A 19,516-nucleotide genomic window follows, 5' to 3' on the forward strand; every position below is an offset into this window, starting at 1 on the left:
GCAGACGAATCAGTGCCCACCCCACCATGCGATTTGGAGAGGTACTCGCTGATGCATAACTGATAGCTCCTGAGTATGAAATCAGGCGCGATTTCCCGCCGGCTGCCCGGCAGGAAATGCGATGAGAAGCCTGCCAGCCACCGCACTTAGGCGTTATCTTCCATTTTGGAGACTATGCGCAGAATCATCCCAGATTTGCACTAAGTGCAATAGTGGGTGGGAAAACAAATGTTTTACCCGCCAGCTGCAATGGCGGCTTTTCACGCCATATCGTCCCAATCCTGCCTCATTAATCATGCGTTCCCAGTGGCTCTTCAGTGGCGTGTGTGAGAGCCCCAGCTGCCCCTTCTTCCTGATGGTGCTGCTCTTCCCTCTGCCCAGCCAGGTGCCTCCACTGCTCTCTTCTCCTTTTGTCTCTGCTCTCTGTAAGCCATGAGGCATACAGATAGTTCACCAGGCTCCATGCTGCTGATGTTGTTGTACTACAGGATGAAAGACAGATACGTGGGTTAGCTTGGGCGTTCTAAGACCCTCTCTTGATTAAGTCTGAAGTCCCTTTAATGCATCCCAGAGAGTGCAGGCCACCACTTGGATGGCTAGAGTTTAGTGCGCTGCATGGCTGCCCAAAACCCCACCCATCTCTGCCCTGACCGATTGGCGGCAGCTTTGCCCACTGGACTGCATGCTATACTCTCAGCTCAGGTGCAGGCATTCGCCTAACCTGCACTGCAAGGCAGCACTGTTAGCTTGAACCACGGGAGAGACTGGTCCAAACCTGAATGATGACATTGCCAAGGGGCTGTGAGCACCTCCACCAGGGACTGCTCCGTGGTCAGCTTTAGCAAGGAGATTGTACAACGTGCCCAGTTGTCCAACTGTTCTGCTGTCCATGAAAACACTCATTAGTCTGCAATCTGTTACCGAGGGGTGAAAAACTCTGGAGCATTTGGTGGCACCTTGCATTGCCTGAGTGGGCAAAAGAGACCTGACTCCAAGCATGTCACTGTGGCTTTGTCTGAACTGTCTCGGCTGTGGAGGAATGGTCACTTTATTCAAGGTCTCCCTAATGCGTGGCCACTTCTCTCCCACGACCACCACCCTGCCCCCTGCCGCCTACAACCCTGCACATGCTTGTGCATTGTGAGGCAGCTGGGAAAAAGCGACTTGCCTGTGCCCTCATCTGGATGTGCAGAGCCTCAACCTTGAGGTCCAACAGGCGACCCTGGCAAGCCCTGTGCAATGTTCCTGTGCACTCGCCTCTGAGTTCCCCTCAAAGTGCAGCCTGCCAGGTGCACACACCTTATAAATGCTGTTGTGAAACACCTTGGTGTGCTCGGATGATCCAGCGTGGGGTGGGTGGGGGGGAGGGGTGGGGGGGATGATTCTGGCAAGTTAGGCTTATAATGATATGCAGATGTGTTACAATGAAGTTCCCAGCATCTGGCAGTGGGAAACGCGGCTCGCCATCGATGAGCAGAGCGGACGACTACAAATGTGTTTCATGGTGGCATGAAACTGATTTTTGGCCTTCTCGCCATATTGTCTGCTTACGCCCACTTGACTCCAGGGGGCATGGATGATTCCGCTCCATGTATGTCTTCATACTCGTCTGTTTAGTTTATAAGTACTTTTCAAAGAGAGCTTAAGGGCTTATTTTTACAAAGTGGGCTATGTGCTTGATGATGTCTTGATTGAACTCCAGCACACAGTTAGCTGCCAAATATGATTTGGTGATGTCCTGCAGGCGCGCAAGAGCCCATTTCTTCATTCCTGACAGTGATGTACAATATTGGGACTTTCATACATCTCCTGAACAATGGGGGTCTAGCAGAAGATAACCTCAAATATCATCCTGCCTCCAAATAAATTCTAAGTGGATTATGTACTGTGGTCTCAGTTGTTTTGCTTACAGTTAACAGAATCTGGAGTTTGTTAAGCCAGGCAGTTTTGAAAATGCCCTGTAGATTGCTTTAATGTTTAACAATATCTTTATAACTATGGTTTTTTATGTAATTAATGAAGTCCACTGGAAGACAGTTGATTATTACAGTTAGGCATATTGTCTGTGTCATTCCATTCCTGATTTAGTGATATATATTGATATGTGGCAATATGATTAAAATATACAGGACCTGTGGCACATCTACACTGTTTATAGTATGTTTTTGTGACACATGAATTTATCATCCAATTGATGATTCTGAGATTTGACTAAATCAATTCTCACATGTTCTACACTTTCACTACCCTTCCAAAAACACAGGGGTTCCACATGTACGCTGATGACATTTGGATCTACCTCATCCCCACTTTCTTGATCTCTCCATTGTATTTGATTTGTCACGCCGCTGGTCCCACATCCAGTCATGGGTGAGCAGAAATTCCCTCCAACTAATACTGGGAAGACTGAAGGCATTAGGCGACCAATCAGACACTTAACTGGGCAGTGATGGGCCTTCCCCAGGATCAAGACCCCAGGGGTGGAAGTCCTGCTTGCTGAGAGCTGCCAATCAATCAATTCTTTATTACTCAGCAAGGCCACTGGGGAGGTGGTGGCTGCAGCAGGTACTACACCCACCCGAGGCCCAGGTTTATTGATGGACCCAGGCACAGATGAGTGATAGCAAGAAGGAGTGGTGGGGTGTGGGTCACGGCAGAGGGGGAGGGGTTGGTAGCAAGGCCAGGGGGTGGCTCTCAGCAGATCCCCCGATTCCTGAGGCCAGGTCCGTCAATCAGACACTGAGTGCTTGTCCCACACCCACCTGAAGTCCGCAAACAATTGGACAGGTTCTAACTTTTGGGCTTCCTGCATCTCAAATTCCCACCCCCCACCCCCTGACTGTTGGGTGATTATCAGTGGCGGTGGGATGAGGCCCTTAAGTGAGTTTTAATTGCTCAATTGGAGACAGGGTGGGAAGGCCTTCAACCATAATCAGGGTAGAGGCAGGAAGGCAGCGAGGCCCTCACTCACCATCCTCCCTTCCAATTAAATGCCTCCATCACCAAACTCACCACAGGAGAGGGCATTAAATTCTTTCCATTGTCTTATGTTCCTGCCACAAATTCTGTTCCCTAGCCCCCGACTCCATCCCTCTTCTGGTCGCTGTCTGAGCCTACACCAGGCTGTTTGCAATCTTTCCAATCCAATTGTCCCGGAAATAAGCTTCTGACGGCAGGTCTGATGCATCACCAAGCTGACTGACTTCCATCTCCAAAACATCTCAGCTTCTGCCTCAGCTCCTCTATTGCTGAAACCCTCACGCGTTCCATTGTACCTCTGGACTTGATTATTTCAACACTCCCCTGGCTAACCTTCCATCTTCCACCCTTCATAAATTTGACCTAATCCAAAACTTTGACTCACATCAAGTCTAGTTCACCCACCCCCTCTGTGCTCGCTGATCTACATTGGCTTCTGATCAGGCAATGCTTTGATTTTAAAATTTTCATCTTTATTTTTAAATTCCTCCACAGCCTTGCCTTTCCCCCCATCTCTGTAACCTGCTCTAGGCTGCACCCATCCAATTCCAACCTTTTGCACATCCCCAATTTGGAATTGCCCCACCACTGAACTAAGTAGTGCTGCCTCTCTACCCCGCTTTCCTCCTTTAAGACGCTTCTTAAAACTTCCAACTTTAACCCAATTTCTGGTCACCTGTCCTAATGTGGCTGTGTCAAATGTAGTTTGATAATGCTCCTGTGAAGTGCCTAGGGATGGTTTACTACCATTTAAAGGTGCTAGATAAATTCAAGTTTTTGTTCTAAGTAAATAGTTCTGGTGTTTTATTCTATGTTCAGCTAATTAAGTTTCTCACTACTATTGCTTTTGTTTGTTATTCAGCTTTTCTTTGGCATGTTTAGCAATTGGAGACAGGGTGGGAAGGCAGGAAGGCAGCGAGGTCCTCACCCACCACCCTCCCTCCCAATTAAATGCCTCCATAACCAAACTCACCACAGGAGAGGGCATTAAATTCTTTCCATTGTCTTATATCCCTGCCACAAATTCTGTTCCCTAGCCACCCTTCCTATGCTTCCTCTAACGCCTTACGATGACCTCTTGATCTGGGAAACTATCTACTTTTACTAATCTGTGGCAAAGATATTTGTGCATGTTTTAACACCACATAAAAAGGATGGTTCAATTTTGTGTTAGCTGCAGTCTCTCAGCAATTGGTTGTGTTCCCTCTGCCACTGACTGGCTTCAAGTAGAAAAAATTGTGTGGTGGTGCGATAGAATTTGGCGCGTGCCTCATTAACATGTAATTATTATCCATTCACCTGAATGGATTGAAACGCATAATTTGCTTTGAAGCAAATTGCATCTTTTTGGAGGGAAAATTACAATTTGCAGCTACCAATCCAGATGTCAGGGAAAAATATTATCACAGTGCTCTTAGTACTTTCTGCATTCTCTCTGCTTAACATCTCAGAAATGAGACTGCCAATTTAGGCATCAAATTGGGCATTGTTTTTGTTTCAGTTTCAAAGTTTACACTAATTGAAACTGGTCAGTTGATTTTACATGAGATTTGTGGCAAAGGGAATGAGCTGAACTCTAAAGGCTTAAAAATTGTCCAAACTAATTTTTCTTGGGATTTATAACAGTCCATCATAAAGTGGTCCTTTGTCCACTGGGATTGAGACTATTAAAATTCATTTTGCTAGGGATATGTGTTAGTCATCACAGAATGAACCTATGCCCTTTGGGATTGTGACTGTTTGAAATCATTTGAATTGTGACTGATCACAGCTGCTGGGCAAATGGGAACTTCATTTACTTTCACTATTGGTCCAAGGTGATCCAAGTGTTTAGAACTGACACTGGTTTGCTGGCGTCATATTAACCCTTTAAAAGATTTTAAAAAAATATTGTGAATGCTGGAAATCTGACCTAAAAACAGAAAATTCTGGAAATTCACAGCAGGTCAGTCAATATCTGAAAAAGAGCACAACAAGCTGATATTTCAGGTTATTTCCGTGGACTTCCAGCACTTGGCACTCTTTGTATGAATTGTTTTGTTTTCCAGGCCATGTTTGAGTTCTGTGAATAACATAAATGGTACATCTGGTGCAACCATTGCAAATGTACCAGTAAGTATAAAAACTCACTTCAAGCCAATTTGCATGGGAAAAATCCCCCCCACCCACCCCACGTTGTGGGGGAGGTGCGGGAGCAGACACGGACGGGCGCACCTCTGATCAACGCCCCCCAATTGGGGGCGCACCGCCATTTTATGTGGGGGGGCCAATTAAGGCCTGCCCAGCGTGACGTCCGCCAGGAAGCGCTATGCGCTCCCTGTGCGGACGGGGGAAGGGGGGGGTGGATTCCCTCAGCTGGGAGTGCGCTCTTTCATGCATGCGCACGAAAGAGCGCACTGATCTCCCTGAGACTAAGTGCTGCCTCATGGAGATCAGCTCCGAATTAAAGTTGCAATAAAAATGATAGAAAAATTTCCCTGACATGTCCCCTCATGTGACACTGTCACATGAGTTGGGGCATGTCCATAACTTTAACTGAAACATTTATTAAAAATTTAAATACCCTCATGAAACGTCATCCCACCCGTGGATGCTTTTTCTGAAGCTCGCCAGGGCTCCCGGCCTGCCCGCCAACCTTAAGGTTGGACGGGCAGGTCCATTAATGATTTAATTAGTTTCTCAATGGCCTCAATAGGCCGTTGACAGGTTGACGGGCGTGCAGCTGTCACGGCTGCGCCCCCACTGACCTGATAATGGAAATGACATGGGGTGCCGTCGGGAATTCTACCTGACGTCATCCTGCATAATTTTACACGTTGGCGAGTGGGCCCCGCTCCCGCTTGCCGACCGGAAGATCCTGCCCTATATTTTTAAGGAGCGCCAGCTCCAACAACTTATTGATACCAACACCCATCTGGGACCTTCCACCACCTCCTGTTCCTCTGAGCCCATCCCTTCTTCTAATCCCAGCCTTTGCCATGTACTCACTATACCCTCTGATCATCCCCTCTCAGATGCTGAATGTTCTGTACTCAGCAAAGGACTCCGCTTCATCCCCTTACGTCCTCACCTCAATGAGTTTCAGGCTCGGCACGATGCTGAACTCTTTCATCACCTTCGTCTCTCTGTTCAATTCTTTGGGCAGGAGTCCTCCATCGCCCCCTCACACCCCCGCTCAGTGGATCCTTTCACTTCCCTCCAGTATTGTCCCTCGACCTGGACCCCTCCCTCTGGCCTCTTACCTGCTCTTGACCTTATCATTGAGAACTGTTGGCGTGACATTGATCATCTTAATTTTTCTTCTTCTTTCATTCACTCCTTCTGAATTGCTGCACTCCATTCTCTCAGGTCCAACCCTGACTTTATCAAATCTGCTGACAAGGGTGGTGCTATTGTTGTCAGACACCGACCTCTACTTCGCAGAGGCTGAACGCCAAATTCGGACACTTCCATTGGACTATGACCCCATCACTGATAATGAAACTATTGTTTCCAGGACTGACACTGACCTCATCTTCTCTGGAGATCTTCTCTCCACAGCTTCCAGCCTCATAGTCTCCCAAACCTGCACAGCCCACTTCTATCCCCTTCCCAAAATCCACAAACAGGACTGCCCTAGTAGGCCCATCATGTCAGCCTGTTCCTGCCCCACTGAACATTTCTTTCTATTTTGACCCCATTCTCTCTCCCCTTATCCAGTGTTTTCCCACCTACATGCGCGATTGCTCTGACGCCCTATGTCATATCAACTATTTCCAGTTTCCTGGCTCCAACCGCCTCTTCTTCACTATGGACGTCCAATCCCTCTACACCTCCATCCCTCACCAGGAAGGTCTGAGGGCTCTCCGCTTCTTCCTCAAACAGAGGTCCGAATAATCCCCGCCCAACATCACTATCCTCCAACTGGCTGAACTTGTTCTCTCCCCGAACAATTTCTCCTTTAACTTGTCTCACTTCCTCCAAATAAAAGGTGTGGCAATGCGTACCACATGGGCGTCAGTTATGCTTGTCTTTTTGTGGGGATTGTGGAACATTCCTTGTTTCAGTCCTACTCAGGCCCCCTCCCACAACTTCTTCTCTGGTACATTTGATGACTGCATCGGTGCCACTTCATGCTCTCATCTGGACCTGGAAAAACATATCGATTCTTGCTTCCAATTTCCACCTCTCTCTCACCTTCACATGGTCCATCTCCGACACTTCCCTTCCTTTCCTTAGCCTCTCTGTCTCCATTTCTGGTGATGGACTGTCTATCAATATTCATCACAAGCCAACCGACTCCCACAGCTATCTCGACTACAGCTCCTCACACCCTGCTTTCTGTAAGGACTCCACCCCATTCTCCCAGTTCCTCCACCTCCATCGCATCTGTTCCAATGATGCCATTTTCCAAAACAGGGTTTTTGATATGTCGTCTTTTTTCCTTAACCAAAAGCCCCCCCACCCACTGTGCGTGACAGGGCCTTAAACTGAGTCCGACCCATCTCCCGCATCTCTGCCCTTACCCTTTCCCCTCCCTTCCAGAACCACGATAGGTTCCCCCTTATCTTCACTTTTCACCCCACCAGCCTCTGCATTCAAAAGATCATCCTCACCATTTCTGCAAACTCCAGCATGATACCAGCACCAAACACATCTTCCCCTCACCCCTCCCTGTCAGCATTCCATGGGGACAGTTCCATCCGGGACACCCTGGTCCACTCCTCCATCACCCCCAATTCCTCATCCCCTTCCCCCAGCACCTTCCCATGCAATTGCAGAAGGTGCAACACCTGCCCTTTAACCTCCTCCCTCCTCACTGTCCAAGGCCCCAAACATTCTTTTCAGGTGAAGCAGTGATTCACTTGCACCTTGTTCAATTTAGTCTACTGCATTTGCTGCTCCCAATGTGGTCTCCTCTACATTGGGGAGGCTAAACACAGACTGGATGACCGCTTTGAGGAACACTATCACTCAGTCCGCAAGCATGACCCAGACCTTTCTGTCGCTTGCCATTTCAACACCCCACCCTGCTCTCATGCCCAAATGTCCGTCCTTGGCTTGCTGCAATCTTCCAGTGAAGCCCAACGTAAACTGGAGGAACAGCACCTCATCTTCCAATTAGGCACTGTACAGCCTTCCGGACTTAACATTGAGTTCAACATCTTCAGATCATGAACTCTCTCCTCCATCTTTACTCCTTTTTAAATCCAATAATTTTAATTATTTATTTATTTTTCCCCAACATCCCTCCCCCCCCCCTCCATCCTCAGTTATTACAGGGCCATCTGTCACTTGTTCTTATGTTTTGCTTTCACAGAGTGCTATTCTGCTATTAATACATTCTGCTATCTTACCTTTATGCCACTATCAGCACCTTCTTTAGTCTTTAACACTGCCATTAACACTCCCTTTGTCCTGTACCCATGACATCTTTGTCAAATTTTTCCTGAGCTCCCACCTATCCCTGACCGTCTTATTTTGCTCCACCTGCTCCAACCTTCTTAAACAGTATAAAATCCATCATATTTCAACCTCTCTTTAGCTCTGAAGAAGAGTCATACGGACTCGAAACATTAACTCTGTTTCTCTCTCCACAGATGCTGCCAGACCTGCTTAGTTTTTCCAGTATTTTCTTTTTTCATTTCAAATTTCCAGCATCTGCAGTATTTTGCTTTTAACTTGCGTGTTTTCCCTTTTTTCTCATTTTTTCCTATCTTGTTGACTGCAGTTGTGTGAGATATGATAACATCATTTTTGTTTTCATTTTTGTCCTAAAAAAAATTAAAGAATGAATACTCTACCCTTGTTATAATGGTTTGCTGGTCCTAAATATTGTTTTTGGTGTAAATTCCTGCCTGCATCGTTTTTCATGGAATCACAGGAGTGGAAGAGGGCAATCTTTACAAGCAGCAGGTAATGCCTTGTTCTATGACCAGCCAGTATATTGTTAAGAGATATTACAGGAGCTGTATGCGCAAATGCTTGCTGGGAGTTGAAGTCTGCTATCTTGTTGCATCTCCAACTGTGAGTTGATAATTCTGGGAACCCTTATGGACTCAAGACGGACGTCTCAGGCAAAACTCTCCAAGGAAGAATATAGCTGGCAGCATTTTGAACAAGTAACATTATATTGCTTTTAGCACATTAGTATTTTTCTCAAAAGTTTTGTATTTTTTAATGTTTTGCTACATAACAAACTTAACTGAAGAACTAAGTCCTCAGCACAGTGGAGAAACTAACATGGCAGCTATAAAGCCTTTTAAATAATATTTTAAGTATTTACATTCATTGCTTTTTTTCTAGGTTTGCTGCTTATTCTGGATTGCTTGTTTTTATATGTTATTTTTTCATTAGAAGGTAATATACCTGTTTTTTCCATGTTTTGTCTGTTCATTGTCACTTTTCAGTCATGATATCTCACTGTTACAGGAAAACGTAACTTCTGGTTATCAGACTGGAACGCATTGCAAACTTTACTTGTAGATAAGCATAGCAATCATACCCCCACCACCCTCCAAATGTGAGAGACAAATTATGTGCTACGCACAAGATTTTTAAATATAGATCAATAGATGGATGTATAATTTCTCTCCTCCCATTCTGGAAACTAGTTTCTTCCCAGCTGAGGGGACTGGGTAAAGAACTACACCCTTCATCTCATTTCTCTATTTAAGCTGCTCTTGAAAGGATTGACAGTCTGCGTTTCTTTTCTCTTGACAAAGGAGGCTGAGGGGCTGACCTAATAGAGGTATTTAAAATTTTGATAAGGTGACTACAGAGAGAATGTTTCCACTTATGAGGAAGGACATAATGAGAGACCCTCAATATAAGATAGTCGCCAAGAAATCCAACAGGGAATTCAGAAGAAACTTCTTTGGGTAAAGAGTGATGAGAATATGGACCTCGCTACCACAAGGAGTGGTTGAAGTGAATAGGTTGAAGTGAACTTAAGGGGAAGCTGGACAAGCATACGAGGGAAAAGAGAATAGAGGGTTACGATCGTAGATTTAGATAAGGAAAGATAGGAGGAGGCTCGAGTGGAGCATAAACACTGGCATGGACTGGTTGGGCCAAAAGTCCTGTTTCTGTGCCGTATATTCAATGTAATCCTATGAATTGGTCATTAGCGACTGTACAATAGTATGCCTGATTTACGCAGCCTCCATTTTTCTATCCTTTTCAAAGTCCCAAGGTAACATAATATGGTTCCAATGCATTTAACCTTAGCTTTCAACAGCAATCTATGACGGAGTGTCAGCTCAATTGCACCATTTATTTTTGTCTAATTCGCCTGAAATGTGCGCAACTAGTGCAAAAGATAGTGGAATTCTAAGTGCATATTACATTCCCTACCACTTGAGCTTCCGTGATCTTTTGCACTTACCTAAAAAACATTGCACAGGAAGCAGGCTCTGCCCACTAAACTGGCCACACCACCAGGATGAATTGACCCTTGGAACCTCTCGTTAATTGCGTCAGTTGTGAGCCTTTGAGGAGGCTCCAAAAATTAAACTGATTCTTTTGGGTGTAAGGAGGCTATTAAGAAGTTTTTGAATATAATTTTTCTTAACTAAGAAACTGACCGCTGGATCCCAACAAAACTAAGATACATACAGTTCTGTAAATTTTTAAAGTTGTCTTTAGTAATTTAAAATCAGGTTATTCATAAGTTGTTGCTGTGATTTAAAATGCTTATGTTGTGTGATTAAACCCATTTTCAACCCTGCCAACCAAACTAGATCTGGTTACCACTCTTAAATATATCAAAGAATGTTTTCAAAGGAAATTTTTTTTTTCCAATTTACATTTTAAAGTGCTGCTTAATTGCACTGGTTCAGATTGGGGCAGATTTTACAGTTACCAATATGCAAATGAGTTTGAATGGAAACCCAAGTGGGGAAGAATCCTCAAAACTAACACTATTTTGGGTGAAATTTGCGCCTGTTACACCAATTCTACATCAATGTATATACTCTGAGCTGTACAGTGGAGTTATTAAAGGTTTTCTTGTACCTTGTGACAGGATTTTGCTAATCAAAATCCTTTACTATAATTATTCATATTCCAATTGTGTCGGTGTGTGTTCGTTATGGTATTTGTTTTGTTTCAAGTATAACAAATTCTAGTCTATTTCTTCACTTGAGTGTTGGTTCTTTCTCCTGGCAGCTTAATTAACCTCACTACTGGGAGAAAGGCTCTGAACACCTACTGCACAGCAGGATCAATAACTGCTCTCAGTAATAGAAAAGGGTGTCATAGGGTAAATATTTATGTGCTTAAATCTCTTTAGATCAATAGGAGAGGAATTGGTGAAAAAAAACGTCATGATTGAGATTTAATTGGAGATTGCTTGACAGGTACAGAGGTCGAATGCCATTGTGACTAGTGAGTGACAGCCTCTAAAACAAAAATGAAGCATGCACCCGGAAAGAAGTTTGTCATTCAGCTTGTTTCTACAAGATAGCAGAAAAAGAGAAGAGGTAAAATTTGTCAGCATATGTGACTTCTTTGGAGTGAAAATGGCTCTGCTGAGGGATCCAGGTACAGAGTGTATTGAACACTGTTATTCTACCCTTGGGATCAAGATTTGAATCCAGATGAATCACAGAGGTGGTAGTCTGTGGTTGCTGCAAATGGTCCAGAATGAAACATATCTGGCCACCTCCCATCTCGTTCATAAAGGTTCCTTACTGACATCAATCAAGAGGAAAATTGGATGTGCTGTAAAGCCAGCATTTAACCCAATCCTGTTAGTTGCCCGCCAAACTATGTAGTTGAAGTTAACACCTTGGATTCGTCTTCAGACAAACTGAAAAGATGTATTGTATAAGGGTATTGGAGTTGAAAATGGCTCAAAGGGCAGACTAGGTGATGTGTTGCACTGAAGCATTAGGATTGAATTTCAGCACAGGTTCTCCTGATCATCCATTTATGCCATCCTGCTGAGCTTTCCATGGATCTTTCAGCAAAATTACAATGGAAGATCTGGAGAACCCCTGTGGACATGCAACCTCCGTGTGCTTTTACATCTAGAATCTAGGTTTCATCCAGCCCAGTCACTTGAAATAATGGTTAATAGTGTGCAGTGGGCTACAAAATAATCTTGGGGTTTAACCTTTGCTTTCACAGTTGATTTTAGAACCCCTTGGATACATTATAATATATCCTTACCGATGTCTTAATTCTGCATAATTTGTACCTGGGTGTTATTATAGGAAAAGCAAACTCTTTTGGATGAACGTGCCTTTTTAAGACGTTTTCTGGATCTTCCATGTTTTCCCTAGCCTGAAAGTTTCTGTTGTATTTTAGCAGTGTTCTTATCAGATGGTCTGTTCCTTTATCTAGGAATTTGTCTCTGCCAAATTACTTGGGAGTGGAAACAAATAAAGGGAGATAACAGAAAATAACATAAGATCTCTTTTCGATAGCTATATTTCAAGTTATATTTTCATTGTACATAGGACATTTACAGATGTTGTGTAACATGTGAAATGCTTCCTTATTTTTATCGGCATAACATTTCCTCATCCTCAGTAGAAGCCGATGCTTTGCTGAAGCTGGTAAAAGAGAACCAGATCGACTTTTGCACGGATTTGGTCCCCTTCAACCAGCTGCAGCTGTGCATTCATCACCTCACTGAAGGTCACAGCCATCACATGAGAACTGATGGCCATGCCGGAATAAACATCATGCTTCGGATGTTCGAAGGTGAGCAGAGAAGCTGGGTAGAGTGAAACCCGGATGAAGCAAGGATCTTCTAGACTGATCTGGCTGTTTACGATGAGAAGCTGTTAAATCTAGATGCGACACACCAAACACAATGGAGATTTTAAGCTTTGATGGTAATTGTGCTCAAGGCAAGTTATTGTACCAAGGTAGAGTGTCCATGTGTTTTCCTTGATGTGTTGTACCTGCAGACCGATGATATGACAATAGCATTACGCAGGTGCTTTCCTTTTTAAACTCTGACTGTTCTTTTATTACTTTAATTCAGGAAATTAAAATATCCCTTTTGGGTAAATGGTGCTGGACAGCCATATCAAGTCCCATCCCAGGACTTGAATATAAGATCAAGGTTGACAGTCCAGTGCAGAATTGAAGGTGTCCTGCACTATTGGAGTTGTTGTCTTTTGAATGAGATGTTAAATTGATGCCCTGTCTGTCCTCCTAAGTGAATGTAAAAGATCCCATAGCACTATTTTAATGAAGCTCAAGGGAGTTATGCCTGATGTCCTGGCCAATATTTATCTCTCAGTCAAGATCACAAAATGCAAGTGATCTGGTTATTATTACATTGCTGTCTGTGAGTGCTTGCTGTGCATGAATTGACAGCCGGATTCCCTACATTACAACAGTTACTATACTTCAAAAATTATTAATTGTGACTTTTAATAACGTAAATCCAAATATATATTGCCAGAAATACAAACGAGCATAGATAAAATATTGAAATCAACATGTGATGCATATTAATATTCAGAAACCTATATAACAAGGCCCACTATACAAATAAAAGTGACATTCAGGGGGAATTTTAACCCCCCCCAAAATGTGTAGGAAGTTAATGGTAACAATTTTAAAATCAATCTAACTTAGCGTGAGCCTGCCCATTTTCAATTTTAATGCAGAATAAGCATCAGGCGATCAATCCAATCTCAGCAGGCCAGCTGGTTGGTAAAACCTTTTATAGGGGCTGTGTGGTATCATTTTAAAAGAAATTTCTAATTTTAACTGATGTTGGCTGGTTCCCAAGGCCTCCTCCGGTATAAGGAGTTCAGACGGTCTGAATCCATCAGGTAAGTGTTTTTTTCAGTATTGCTTCAGGGTCAGGGAGAAGCAAGACTATTTGTAAATGTGAATGAGTTAAAAAAGATATAAAATCTGAAACCACTATTTGTATAGTGGATTTACCTGATAGGTCCAGACCATCTGAACTCCTTATCCCAGATTTGCATTAAGTGTAGTAGTGGGTGGGAGAAAGAACATTTTACCCGCCGGTCGCAATGGCAGTTTTCATGCCGTATTGTCCTAATCCCGCCTCATTAATCATGCATTCCTGGGAAACACGCCGTTTCAATGGCAGGTGAGCCCTCATTTGCCCACCATGCCATCACCTCCCCGCTTCCTCACACTGGGCACCATATGTAAAGTGCAGCCGTGTGCACACATCTCAGTGCTTCCAGCCCAGGACTGCTGCACAGAAGACATGGTCCAAAAGGCAAGAAGACTGCAGCCCCCCGATTCAATGACGCATCCCTGGAATGCCTTTGGACACCATGGAGATCCACCGTGATGTCCTCAAACCCCACTCTGGCCACAGGTGGTCCAGCAATCTCACCACTCTAGCTTGGTAGGCAATGGCAGTAGTGATCAGTGCCAATGTTGCACAGAAGAAGTTGGCCATCCAATGCAGAAAGAGGATAAATTATCTCATCCTTGTCGTCAGAGTAAGGCAACCATGTCATCACTCTAAACGAACACATTCAAGCCCATCACACATTCACTGGCATCTCATTCACTGCCAGCTCAAGAAACATCACCACTCACTCTCTAACACACACCCTCACATCTCCACCTGGCCTCATCTCCTCTGGAGACCTCCTCCTCAGCCCTCACCATCTTCAGGTCACTTGCACAGATCAGCTTGTGCCACAACACATCCTGGGATACCCCGCTTCCCCAGTATAGTCCCCGCCCTGCAGCCTCTTCCCTTGTCTGAAGCCACTTCTCCCCCTTCCCCAAGCAAGCCCTAGCCCTGCAGCTATTGAAAAGCTACCCACGCCTTATGGCTGGTCTGGTAGGTAGAGACCTTACCGTGAGCCCCCCTAAAAATGATGTGGTGTTGCCTGCGAAGCCAGGCGCTGAAGATTGCAAGTGCTGTCCAAAGCAAGGTAGGCAAATAAACCTCGAAGTCCCGAGCGAAATGCAGCTCGCCAGGTGCACGTCGCTTATGTACAGTTGTGAAATACGTCGCCATGATTCAGATGATCCAGCATGGGGAATGATTCCAGTAAGCTGGGCTTATAATGATATGCAGATGTATTACAATGAAGTTCCTGATGTCTGACTGTGGGAAATGCGGCCTGCCATCGACAGGCAGAGCAGATGATTGCAAAGTGGTTTCACAATGTAGCCATATTGTCCATTCATGCCATCAAACATACCCGCCGCCAATGGGCATGAAAAATCCTGCCCTATATATGCAAATACATGAAACCATATATAAAGGGATATATACACATTTGTGTACAAGTTTGTAGAGCGTTTATGTGCACATATATGTGTATATGTAATTTTTTCATCTTCACACTTCTGCAGGGAACCTTACCTGCTAGGAGCCAATATTACAGAGTCCACACCAGACTTTCCAAAGTACAGAAGGGAAGGCTCCCTGCCAGGATTGAGAAGTTGGAACAATACCCCTATAGCTTTTACACATGCTTATTTGTGTGTGCATTGCATGTATGAGAATTTTTGCTTATTCCATTTTAAAACTACTAATTTAAGCATGGACACAAGTTAATTTTTCTCCACATACTCTATAGCTTTGTCCCAAACAGGCAAATGCAAGGCCTCTTCTCTGAGGACAACTTAGCAGTCGAAATGACTGATGCTGTATAGTAGAGCCAGTGGTTAACAATGATAACTACTTTTGGACACTTGACAGCTAAGGTGCAATAGTGGCTAGTTCACTTATGCTGGGACCTCAGTATTGCTGACAGAATCTACAGTGCCTAATTTTTTTGTATGGTGGTTATGCGTTTGGCATTTGGGAATTCCCGACAAGCTGGTCTATTAAAAAAGATTCTGTCCTAGTTTCTACATTTCTAATGTGAGAAATCACTACTTTATTATAGTGTGCTTTTATGTACAATAAGTATTTGGAACATACTTGCTGTTAGCATCGCACATGAATCAATACAATAAGTTGCTGTTAAAATTACATTCACATGTCAGGAGTGCAATAGAAATAGAAATAGCACCTTTCACAACCACTGAATATAACAAAGTGCTTTACAGCCATATAGTACTTTTGAAGCATAGCAACTATAATGTAGGAAACACAGCAGCCAATTTGTGCACAAACAGATGTGCTGATAACCAGATAATTTGTTTTTTGTGATGTTAATTGAGGGATAAATATTAGTCAGGACACCAGGGATAACTCTCCGGCTTTTGTTTGAAATAATAACATGGAATTCTGATGTCCCATCAGATAAAGAACACTTCCAACAGTGTAGGAGTCCTTCAATATCACTTCTAATTTTTGGGCACCAATACTTGAGTAAGACTTGAACCCACATTTTTCTGACTTAGAGATGAGAGTGCTACCAATTGAGCCACAGCTAATTGAATGCTTACTTCGCAATGAAACATTCATGACCCATTCTGTTGCACTTTCCCTGTTGACTAGAATGGTTTACTTTTTGCAATCTGAATAGTTTTATTCTGATTTTAATTTTAGTTGCGGTTCAGTTGAGGATAATGGCACAGAAAGTTCACTAGCAGATATTCTATAAATTGGTAAAAATATGTAATGTGAATAAAGACAAGGCACTTATATAAGCAATTTTAGCTAAAATTGATTGGTTTTCAATAGTGAATGTAATGTGCATGCACAGAAAACAGATTTCCAACCTCAATTTATAGCCGCTTCACATAATTATTCACTTAGCGGTTAGTTATGTAGATAAGATCAATGATCAGAAGTAATATGTTCTCCAATTTGCCATTTGAAAAGAAAATTAAAATGTTAAGTTTAAAAAACATTTGGAAATTAGTGTTTTATGGATGAAATTGAAATATACTGACTGCATTAGGTGGGAGTTGTTTTGCCTGTGCGTGCTGTCGTGGTGCTAAAAAGAAAGTCACATTCCTCTGGAGACACCAGCTTCCGAGCAAAGACAAAACTACAGCTTCAGCATTGTCACAAATCACATCATTAGAGTTATGATTAATGGTTCTTTAAGCCTCATCGGAGGAGACAGTGGAAATGACTGTGCTTTGGCTGCTCGTTAAAGAGGCTGTATCGTCAGCAATTTGTAACTTCAAAGGAGAAACTCCTGTTGACACAACATTCCAAGGTTGTGATGTTGATGATGCCACCTCACCACTGGCACTGCTATTGAGATTTTTACAATAAACATGTGTTAGAGCTTCAAAAGTCAAATCCTCAACCTTTCTTTTGAAAGCTACTGCATTAACAATTTTAAATCCAATATTGTGAGTAACATCAGATTTTCATCATTATGGAGGCTATAGTAATCTGCTAATACCCGTGCTTCATCTCTCCTGTTAAAACAACACAACCACATCAAAATATGGGTTACCTATTCTTGCAACAGAAATCCGTTTAGGTCAGGAATGGCCTATGTGTCATTAAAGAGCAATATATTAGAACATATTTATTCCACCTACTTTCAAATTTAGTTGACGGGTGCAATGATGTTCTCTCTGATGAGATGGTAAATGCCAAAGTGCCAGTCAAATTTCAGAACACAAATTCATTGAGAAAAACTGCTCTTGAATTCATCACTGGCATAATATTTCCCAAGGAGACTGCAAGGAACCACAGTGCAAAACAATATTAACTCTCCCAATAGTAAAAGGGTGCTCTTTGAAGATGATGTTTAAAACACAGTTAGAGTTAAGCAGTCAGAGATTAGCATTGCTTCTGACCCACCCGACATAATTAGGTAATGTCTGTAGGTGCAACGTGGAAGCGACTTATGCTGCTCTGTGAGTAGTACAAACTAGCGGCACAAAGTTATCATGCCCCACTCTCATATTTCTCTGCAGAGGCAAAATGGAGCTTTGAAATCTGTTAAATTTTAACATGTTTTGAAGTGGGGGAAATGTTTCCATTTGGGATTATCAATCAGTGCAACCTATGCATTATGATGCTCATTCAAACAGATTATGGATTGTGAAATAAACACTAAGCATGACAGGGTTATGATGAAACAATATGCAAATATTTACTGGGGAACTCTAGCTCCTTTATCCATTATAACACAGAAACATCTCACTGCAACACTTTGCTGCATTAAGGTCTTTAACGTAACACAAACTATTCATGGCACCGTGATTAATAAGGATCAAATTTCTCAAGAATACACCCTGTGTCATGATGTGACAGCAAAGACAGCAATAAAGTCAGAAAGCTAGTATGCATATTTCCTGACCAAAAAAATGAGCAATTTTTAAACGGTTAATTCTTAATAACAGTCAACTTCAGGTCAGTCTGTAGCTTAGCCACACAATTCAGATTCAAGGATATAGGACAAAATTTTACCAGCCCCCAGTGGCAGGCTAGGAGATGAGGGTGTGATCAGCAAAATGCAGGGATACAAACATACGAAACAAGAGCAGAAATAGGCCAGTTGGCCTCTTGAGCCTGACCCGCCATTCAATAATATCATGGCTGATCTGCGTTGGGACTGCTCCCTGATGCAATCTCATCGCTGGGAAGTTTTAGCCTCACTGGGCGGGCCACTGGAGCTTCCAAGGCCCAAGGTTGGGGCCACTGACATAAGTGGCCATCCCCATGGCTCCCATGCCACCACTGGACTGTTTCCCCCCCCCCCGGATCACCAGGGCCTGCCTGCCTGGCCCAGCAGAAAATGAAGTGTCTTCCTCCCATGCAAGGGCACCTCAAGATGGAGAGGCACTCCCATTATCCTTGCTGCCTCAGCAGTGGCACTGCCAAAGCTTCTGAGCTGCCAGCCATCTAATTGGGCCAGCAGCGTGGAGTGCCTGCCCTTGATTCTTAATTTAAAGGCAGGCTTATTTGAGAAAATTGCCAAGTCAGTCCTGCCCCATGCGAACTCAAGAGCCTCATTTGATCTCAAAACTTAACCTTTGTGACAAAATCCATCCCAAAATTTCAGTGAAGCAAATTTCTTCCAATTCATCCCAATAATATGGAATTTCTAATCCAAGCACCACATGTCACCGAATCCAGGCATAGTAGATTGGCCCATAATTTGCGGTCAACGACAAAGCGACAGCGATTGTCACTGACCTCGAAGAAACCTGCACTGAGACTTGCGACCTCTATGGTGGGAGCTTTACCTTTTTTGACATGGAATTGATTGTGGCACTGTTTAATGGGAATTCCAGTGCTGAGCTTCAGTGGCGTCATCCAGCTGCATAAGCAGCCAATCACATTAAAGGATTCTGATAGACAGCCAACCAGGAAATGAAATCAAATCACTTGTTAAAAATTTTACAGAGAGCAAAATAATCCATTGGCACAATCACGTGGAGTTAAGGCGGAAACAGGAATACGATGAACAAACTTAATTATTTTAAAATCAAGTGATTAATCATAAAGGAGAAATTTAATCATACTCTTCAAATTTATAATTATTTTCCCTGGGCTGGATTGATTGTTCAGCAGTTGTTATGACTCAAATTTCCATTAAAAACTCAGTTACACATCATTGAACAAGGCTTTTCTTTCTAAGGGGTTTCTTTCTTGGATTGGAAAAGAGGAAGTTCCCACCTGATCAATTAATTTTGCTGATTAGTAGTTCCGCAGGGTGAAGTGGGA

At 43.4% G+C, this 19,516-nt stretch overlaps 1 long non-coding RNA gene across 5 annotated transcripts in view; it reads left to right on the forward strand.

Annotated features, from left to right (window-relative positions):
- Positions 1-16,769, forward strand: part of LOC144695399 (uncharacterized) — a 55,085-nt gene extending 38,316 nt beyond the window's left edge. For 3 of the 5 annotated variants that reach the window (XR_013579956.1, XR_013579954.1, XR_013579955.1), the window contains exon 3: positions 11,128-11,216. This is a non-coding gene — a long non-coding RNA (uncharacterized LOC144695399). Of the gene's footprint in view, positions 1-6,327; positions 6,425-11,127; positions 11,217-15,279 lie in introns of those variants that run through there. The other 2 variants (XR_013579952.1, XR_013579953.1) reach the window with 2 other exon arrangements.
- Positions 16,770-19,516: the final 2,747 nt, after the last annotated feature.

Source organism: Cetorhinus maximus, chromosome 21, assembly GCF_964194155.1.
Source record: "Cetorhinus maximus chromosome 21, sCetMax3.hap1.1, whole genome shotgun sequence".
Classification (NCBI taxonomy): Eukaryota; Metazoa; Chordata; class Chondrichthyes; order Lamniformes; family Cetorhinidae; genus Cetorhinus; species Cetorhinus maximus.